The sequence below is a fragment of the Mastomys coucha genome, unplaced genomic scaffold (genome assembly GCF_008632895.1).
Source record: "Mastomys coucha isolate ucsf_1 unplaced genomic scaffold, UCSF_Mcou_1 pScaffold16, whole genome shotgun sequence".
NCBI lineage: Eukaryota > Metazoa > Chordata > Mammalia > Rodentia > Muridae > Mastomys > Mastomys coucha.
The window spans coordinates 75,488,235-75,496,596 of NW_022196898.1; the positions used below are offsets into that span (position 1 = coordinate 75,488,235).

An 8,362-nucleotide genomic window follows, 5' to 3' on the forward strand; every position below is an offset into this window, starting at 1 on the left:
TGAAGAGGTTATGCAGAGAAATTCAAGGTGAGAATGCCTGTGAGGACCATCCACTCAGGTGAGGGCTACATGGAGCACTTACAGGGAATGCCACATGAGCACACAGGGAGAAGGGCTAACATTAATAAAAAGTTGTCAGGGATGCAACCGCCACCCCCCTTGGGGATCATTGGCCAATATCCACCTGCTAGTGTGTGTGTGTGTGTGCGTGTGTGTTGGGAGGTGTGGGTGTGTGTGGGCTGTGTGTGTGTGTGTGTGTATTGTGAGGGGAGGTTCGGAAGCCCTGTGAGGAAAACACCAGGACCAGTTGCAGGGAGGCAGATCAGCTGTACATGGTGGTGACTCAAGGCTTATATAATTTTGGGAACTAGGGTAGGAACAAGGAGGATGGGTGAAGCTTAGGGTGCCAGCATGTTCCATTAGCATGGGGAGGCATTCCAGGAATCTCAGGTGCTAGCTGAATGCATTCTTATCAGGAGAAAGGAAGTTGAACCTGTAATCTTAACCAAAGATACATGGCACTCTGCAGGTAGAGATGGGAAGGGATAGTTGAACTCTCCAGACAAGGTCAGAGAAGGGGAGGCCCTGCCAATGAAGGGACATATTGCACAGGACAATGGTAGACTTCAACCCTTATTAGCAGGGGAACAAGGTCTATTAAGTTTCTGTGAAATTGAACACAAGCTTTGGGCAGTTCAACATGTTAAACAGACATGACATATGAATTGTAAGTCATGAGCTACATGACTTGAACTCAGGGAAGAGCTTGAGACCACGGTTTGGACAGGAGCCACCATGTAGAGTTCAAGTTTGAAGTTAGAGGGGTGGAAGTGAGGGAGCAGATAGGAATATGTGGCCTGAGAGCTCTGATTTTGGGCCAACTGTTAGAGATTTAGACAAGGTTCATTGTGATCAACTGTTAGGGTCTAAACTGAAGTTCAAAGGGAGGCTATGAGGGGAGTTCATTAATTTATTAAATCTGTCAGAATTGAGAAGTTCATTGCTATTGAAATATACTGACACTCCAGACATTTTTGGAGGTAAGATATTTCCCCCTCAAAGATAAACGTGTAAATCCAGAGAGTCAATGCTATATAATAATTGGGTGGGCCATATTTACATAGAACATGTCTTCAAAGTAGAAGATGGTGAACATTTCTATTTTGCTTTCATTACATGTCAGTTTTCTTACTATGAAAGCTATCAAACAAAAGACATTTGTGGATTGTATAATGCATTCATAAATTAGAATTAAAACCATTAATGTTGCCGGGTGGTGGTGGCGCACGCCTTTAATCCCAGCACTTGGGAGGCAGAGGCAGGCGGATTTCTGAGTTCGAGGCCAGCCTGGTCTACAGAGTGAGTTCCAGGACAGCCAGGGCTACACAGAGAAACCCTGTCTCGAAAAACCAAAAAAAAAAAAAAAAAAAAAAAAAAAAAAAACCCAAAAAACCATTAATGTTATAGAAGGGAATAGTGCTATAATAAATAGGCTATGAAATAAGGTTGAATGTTTGTACAGTGGGTTATATGGTATAAAACTCATTTAAAGTTGTTTTTCTAGCATCCATTTTTTTTTTTTTTTTGCAATAGCCTGAAGCAGCGTGCATTTCAACACGAACTATGCTTAATAAATCATAATGGCATCAATGACACCGATAGGGCTTTAAGTTTGTGCTGGCTAGTTTTATGTCAACTTGACACAAGCTAGAGTCTTTTGGAGAGCACCCAATAGATTGGGCTGTGGGTAAGCTAGTGATGCATTTTCTCCATTGAGGATCAATGAGAGAGGGCTCACCTTTCTATTGGTAGTTCCAGACCTGGGCAGGTGGTCCTGGGCCTGATAAGAAAGCAAGCTGAGCAAGCCACAAAGAACAGGCCAGTAGGCTACACTCCTTTGTGGCTTCTGCTGCATTCCTGTCTCCGGTGTCCTTTCCTGACTTTCCTAATGATGGACTGTGATTGGGTCATGTAAAATGAAATAAATCATTTCTTCCCACAGTTGCTTTTTGTTACAATATTTTATTACAGCAGTAGAGACCCTATCAATACAATGTTAAAGTAGTACAGTCATAAGTCAGAAATATGGCCAAACATGCTTAATATAAATATGTTAACATAGTATTATAGAAAGAAGCAACAAAGCTGTGTGGATCGGCTGATGGGATATTCGTGATGTAACATCAGCAGATGGAATGAAGGAAGGGATGCAGCCATGGCGGCTCCTTGTCAGCTCCGATGAGGAGCAAATGCGGAGCTCTTTGTTAAGTCATCCCCTGGGCGTTTTCATATTGTTTCCTGATGATGGTCAGAAAACGTTGGCCTATACGTTTCATGGTGTTCCATGATACTGTGTTTATCCTTCATTCTTCTGCTGACATTGAAAAATCATTAAAATGTGTTTACTAGTTCTGATAGATCAGGTTAAATAAAAGCAAGGTGCAGTAGCATCAGCTGAGCCAGCAGTAGAGAAGTCCATGCTTTATAAAAAGTTAGTTTCCTAATTTTTTATCTACTTTCTTTGAAAAGTTTGAATTTCTAAGTGATGTATGGCAGTCTACAATCCCAGCAGTTATCAGTCTGAGATAATTGGATTACTGTGTGTCAGAAGCTAGCCTGAGCTATATAGTGAGATTCAGGGGTCCAGAATAAGACCTTGTTTGTACTTGTTAGATTTTCTTCCCTTCTTTTTTCGTTTTCCTTTTCTCCTTCCTTCCCTCCTTCCTTCCTTCCTGTTTTTTTTTCAAGACAAGGTTTTGCTGTGAAGCTCTGATTGTCCTTGAACTCACTTTGTAGACCAGGCTGGCCTAGAACTTAGAGATCTGCCTACCTCTGTCTCCTGAAGTGCTGGGATTAAAGAGCGTGACACCACGGCTCTGCTTAGATTTGCTTTTCTTTATCAATGTGTTGGGTGATTCAGAATTTGGTTCTTTCTTCTCAGTAAGAAGTTTCTGGAAACCTCTGTGCCTAGGTAGACAAAGTAATTCAACAGGAAATCACTTTGGTGCCTGGCTAGTTTCTGAAACACAAGGTGGAGAGACATCATGGCTCTGGAGAAAGAATGTGTGTCAAATAATTTGTGGCTTCAAAAGTTTCTCACCTTTTCACGCACGCTTTGTTTGACAGACTGGCTTTGCTGTTGCAGGGCCAGTGCAGTCATTCAGGAATCCCCTAATCAGAAGAATGACCACCTTAGGGCTTAAGGTTCTGCAGTCTCATAGTTTGTTATCTGTTGGTAAGGTCTGATGGGGGCTTCTAGCATCAGCTCACTTCTGGTCCTTCTGCAACCTCATAATTTGTTATCTATTGGTAAGGTTTGATGGGGCCTTGCAGCATCAGCTCAGTTCTGGTCCCTCTCCTTCTCTTTCTACTTTGTTTCCTAGTTGCTAGCCCCTCACTTCCTTTGCCATGGCTATGCTTATATATCTTTCCCTACTTACCAACACCTGCAACTGTTGCTACTTTCTGTATGTAATCAGGTTGCATTGGCATGGAGGAAGCTGCAATGTGGCAAGGAGTATGGACACATCCTGCCAAGGTCCATTGTTCCCATTAGGGGGTCAGTCAACAAAAAGAGAATATATAGGGTTTTATGTGGGACTCACAATATCCTAGAGTAGAACAAGGTGGTAGCTGCTTCTGATCCAAGCTGGAAACTCCATGATACGCTTTTCAGGTGAGTCAACAGGGGAGAGACCGGCCACCCTATCCAGGTGTTGAATGGATCTGAGCCCCAAAGTGCGAGGTCTGGGTGCTCATTAGCCACTGGCTGGAGTTGTGGGGGCAATGGGGCCGTGGGAAAAGCTGACTTTCCTTCCTGTCTCTGGTGGTGGCTGTTGGGACATAGATCCCATGTGAAAAGTTACAGGAGACATTCTGGAGCACCTGGAGCATGACGTCAAATAAATAAATTATGTTTATTATTAAATATTAGATATAAATCCAAATCTATTAGTATATAAACATAATATATTATAAATATTATATATATATATTACATAAATTAAATAAAACCAACAACACAACAACAAAGAGAGAGAGGGCTATGGAAAAGAAGAGAAGGGTTTATATATTGCAGTACTAGGACTGACACTTTTTTTTCTGTTTTTGTAAACAACTTTAGTTTTGCCCTGGAGCTTGCAGATTGTCGATGTGTTGGCCTTGTCTGCAAAGGGGGAGCTTTTGGAAAGAAAGGACAGCAGTGGAGTAAGTCAAACACAGTGTGGTGGTGGGTAGTTGTAGCACAATCAAGTACAAGGTCAGTCTTGTTATTTCAGTCAAGTGAAACAGAAAAGAGTTTTGTGTGAAGAACCGCGTCCAAATTCTCAGACCCAGTGTAGACAAATAAACAGCAGGAAGGTGACATTGGACTGGGACCCCTGATTTTAGGTCACTGTATGGAAATGTTGGGGTACTGATGTAGCCAAGGCTGCCAGGACCCCTGGACTCAGCCTCTCTGTCTTATCGTCATGGTTTGGGAAAAGGATGGGGCACCTGACTAGGAAGTCAAAGCTTGCGTTTACACACGGGTCTGGAGCTGTACACGGACTGGGGCTGGAAAAGAGTTTGTATGCACTCAAGTGTGACCATCCAATGTTTGGTGACAACACGAAAGACACAACAGTGCTATTGCACAGAGAGGACCTTCCGTTTTCTCCGTGAGCAGTGCATGGAGATGAGTCAGCCTCTGTAGGAAAAGCAGAGGTGGGTGGGATGAGGCAAGGGAGAGGGGCTCTTCCATTAATGTAGGCTGGTAACGTAGTTTTTTTTTTTTTTTTTCCACGAGAAGAGGTCTATTGGGAGGAAGTGGGGAAGAGAAGAAGGAGGAAAGAAGGGGGTGAAGAAGAAGAGGGCTCAAATGAGCATCTTGACTGAGTTCCATGAGCCACACTGGAATTATGCTCCGATTAAAGGCCTCAGATGTCAACAATGAAGACTTCTTTCCTGTATTCCTGTCAGCATTTGTCTAGGCTCCGCCCCACAGTTACCTGGCAACAGTCAGGTGTGCCTGACTCACTATAAAAGGGGCTGCTTGCCCCCTCCACTCTCTCTGCCTTCTTTTTCTCACTTTGTTCTCTCACCTGTTCCCCCTCTTTCTCCATTCCCCTTCCCACTCTCTCTTCGTGTGCGCTTGGCCGGCCTCTACTCCCTACTCCTCTTCTCTGTCTCTGTCTCAGTCTCTCTGTCTCTGTCTCTCTGTCTCTCTGTCTCTCTCTGCCTTTCTCTGTCTCTACTACCCTCTCAATTCCCATCCCCATGTCCTGAATAAACTCCATTCTATACCATACCATCGATGTTGGGGGGGACGCCTCAGCATGGGCCTATGGAGGCACCCCCTTCCCCCACACCTTACCACATCTCCACCAAACATATTCCTTCTCTCTGTATCTTTTTATAAAACACAACAGGTCCTCCTGTCTGTGGGAATTCAGTAGGAATATTTCAAAAGTGGGTAACATTAGTGTCCATTTTTACGAGCAATCCTATTTTTCTCTGGCCAGATATTAACCTGAAATGTTGTTTGGTGTATAGTAAGAAATCAATATGTATTGATTTTGGCCCGGATCTTGGCTGAGTGTGGGTTCCACATAGGTTTTTTCACTCAGCATTTGAATCCTTCATAAAATACTTGAGTTACAACTTGAGAGTAAGCCAAGAGAATTCAAATAAAAATTTCATCTATTAGGCAAATATTGAATGGATATTTACATATCAGTCAGATGCTGGCATGTAGCAGCAGGTCTTTGTGCCTACTCTTTGCATGGGTAAGAAGTACTGGGCAGCCTTTCACAGACTCACAATTAATGCCAACGTTCCTACATGCTGAGAAGAGGCAGAGAATGTTGTTAGATAGCGATGTGGGCATGGAACCTGGGCCCCAAGAGGGAGGCAGCTAAACCAAGAAGTGAGGGATGAAGTGTAGACCAGGGAGAAAAATATTTCAGATTGAGGCGATGGAAGTTCTGGTGGTCATACCCAAATCAATGGGAGCAGGTTGGAAGGCTCAGCCTTAACATCAAAGACCTGTAATGTGGCTGCAAAGGAGCCTGAGGTTGCTACTAAATCTTGCAGACTTTTAAGGGTGTGCTCAGGAGTTAGACTCCTATCCTCAAACATCCTGCAGGCCTTGGAGATCCTATCTAGTATCTTATCCTCAAACACTGTACAGTTGTTGGAGGAGCTTATGCAGTTAAGGCGTGTAATGAGCCACCTGGAAACCTCCAGCTGCAGTGAATGACATAGATTTTACTTTACTTGAGAAAAGAAACAAGAACTCCATATTCTTTGAACACACAGGAGTTTTGCACTGCAGAGCCAGATATATCCAGAAATGATGATTAGCAGAAATTTTAAGTTTTTCTTATGCAGGAATAAATGTATTCATCGATTTCACAGTATAGTGAATGCCATACTAGAACAATGTTTTGCACAAAGGCTGGCCTGTTTATAACTCTCGATAGTTAGGGGCATGAAACTGACTTTATAGCTTAGGACATTCATTTTAATATAAAGAATACTTTTTCTTGGATTTCTTCCTGGCTTGAAAAATAATTTGGAAAGGATTTATAGTCATATGCACTACTATACATTAGATTGCATGTACTATACTCTGCATATATTATATGCATATATATATACATTATATATATATGCAATATATATGCAATATATATATATTATATGTATATATATACTCTGCATATTGCACTGCTCATACTATTTTGGATGCATGTGCTACATGCACTATACTGCATCGATTGTATGGGTATACTGGATTGCATATTTTATATGCCCTGTACTGGATATATTATACTGATTATACTATACTGTATATATTATACTGGGTGTATTATACTGTATATACTATATGAGTGCACTATTCTGAATACAAACTATACTGGATGTATTATACTGAGTATACTCACACTATTCTACATACATTATACTGCATATATGTAACTTTAAGTTTTTCCAACCCCCCTTTTTTTTTAGGTGGTAGCACAGAGGTTTATTAGAGCATCCTAATACAAACACTGGGGCTTGCCCATGGTGCTCTTGATGTACAAAGCCCGGATGTTTTTCCAGTTTTTCTTGAGCAAGGACACCAAGAAATTGACAGCCAGATGGATGTTGTAGACCAGCTCATCATCCGTCATCTCCACGTGGCGAACACCAACAGCCAGGCATAGCACCTTCTTCATCTGCAACTTGATTGTAGATTTGACCTCGTCTACCTTGGCCACCATGTTTTCATTGTATGTCAGCAGGGAGGGGAACTTGCCGGCCTTGTTGAGGCCTGGGCCCAGGATTCTCAGGATCTTCTTGATTAGAGACTCAGAGGCCAAGAACGCATCATACTTCTTTGCCAGCTTTTTAACCAACTTTTTGTTCTTATTAAGCTTCTTAAGCGCCTTGATGTCCATGCGGGGGATATCCACGGCCTTGGCTTCCTCACAGTGCTGCTGGTCCCCCAGGACGCACACCGAGAACTTGGGGCAGGGGTGGGCTTAAGCCTGACGGTGCCTGAGAAGCATTTGTCCTTCTGAGGGTCGTAGTTCTTCTGGCTGATCTGCAGCTCCATCGTCTCCAGGAACTTGCGGCGCTTGCGCTGGTTCCCGTGCAGGACTTCGTGCACCGCCCTCGTGTGAGACTTTGCTGCTCCTGGCTGGGGGGGCCGAGGAAACCGGAAGAGACATCCAAACCCATCTTTAATGATGGTTCTTATATACTCTAGCATCCCTGTTAGCCCACCCACCCACCAGAAGTAGTGGGAAAGAAAGTGGACCTGTTTAGAAAGTTTCTTTGGAGCAATTCCTGTCTGTGGCTCTCTGGAAATCTGCAGTTCAGTTCACAGGTCAGCAGCGGCAGCTCGATCCACTTGCAAACACTTCATGGGTACACCAGTGGTCTAGTTCGGTAGAGTCGGTATAGTAAATAGAAATCAGCAGCAGTGGCACTACCTAGCAGAGACAGCCAGGCGAGTCAGCAGCAAGAGGGACCATGAGGAGCGCCAGGAGAAGGTCTCTGTGGTGCCTCTCTCAGGGAAGCAAAGATCAGCGAAGACACGAGACCACAAGCGTTGCACAGCTAGATCTATAAGCACTCAGCCTCCAACACTGTCCACTGAGTCCTATTTATACCCCCCAAACATCATGTGTCCTCCATGGGTCTTATCTCAGCACATGTATCTGTCTCAGCTGACATCACTCTGCCTATCCGCACCAGTCCTCAGAAGCAAGAAACTGCAGCACACCACCACAAGGTTTCGGGTGTCTTTCTCTCTATGGAGTGCCAATAAATGTAGCTCAACTGCACAATGTAAGGCGGACCAATACGTGCCTGTCGTTAGTGAAGAATCCTT

General features: G+C 43.6%; 1 pseudogene; it reads right to left on the reverse strand.

Moving 5' to 3' along the window:
• Nucleotides 1–7,022: 7,022 nt before the first annotated feature.
• On the reverse strand, nucleotides 7,023–7,738 carry LOC116093298 (annotated as a pseudogene).
• Nucleotides 7,739–8,362: the final 624 nt, after the last annotated feature.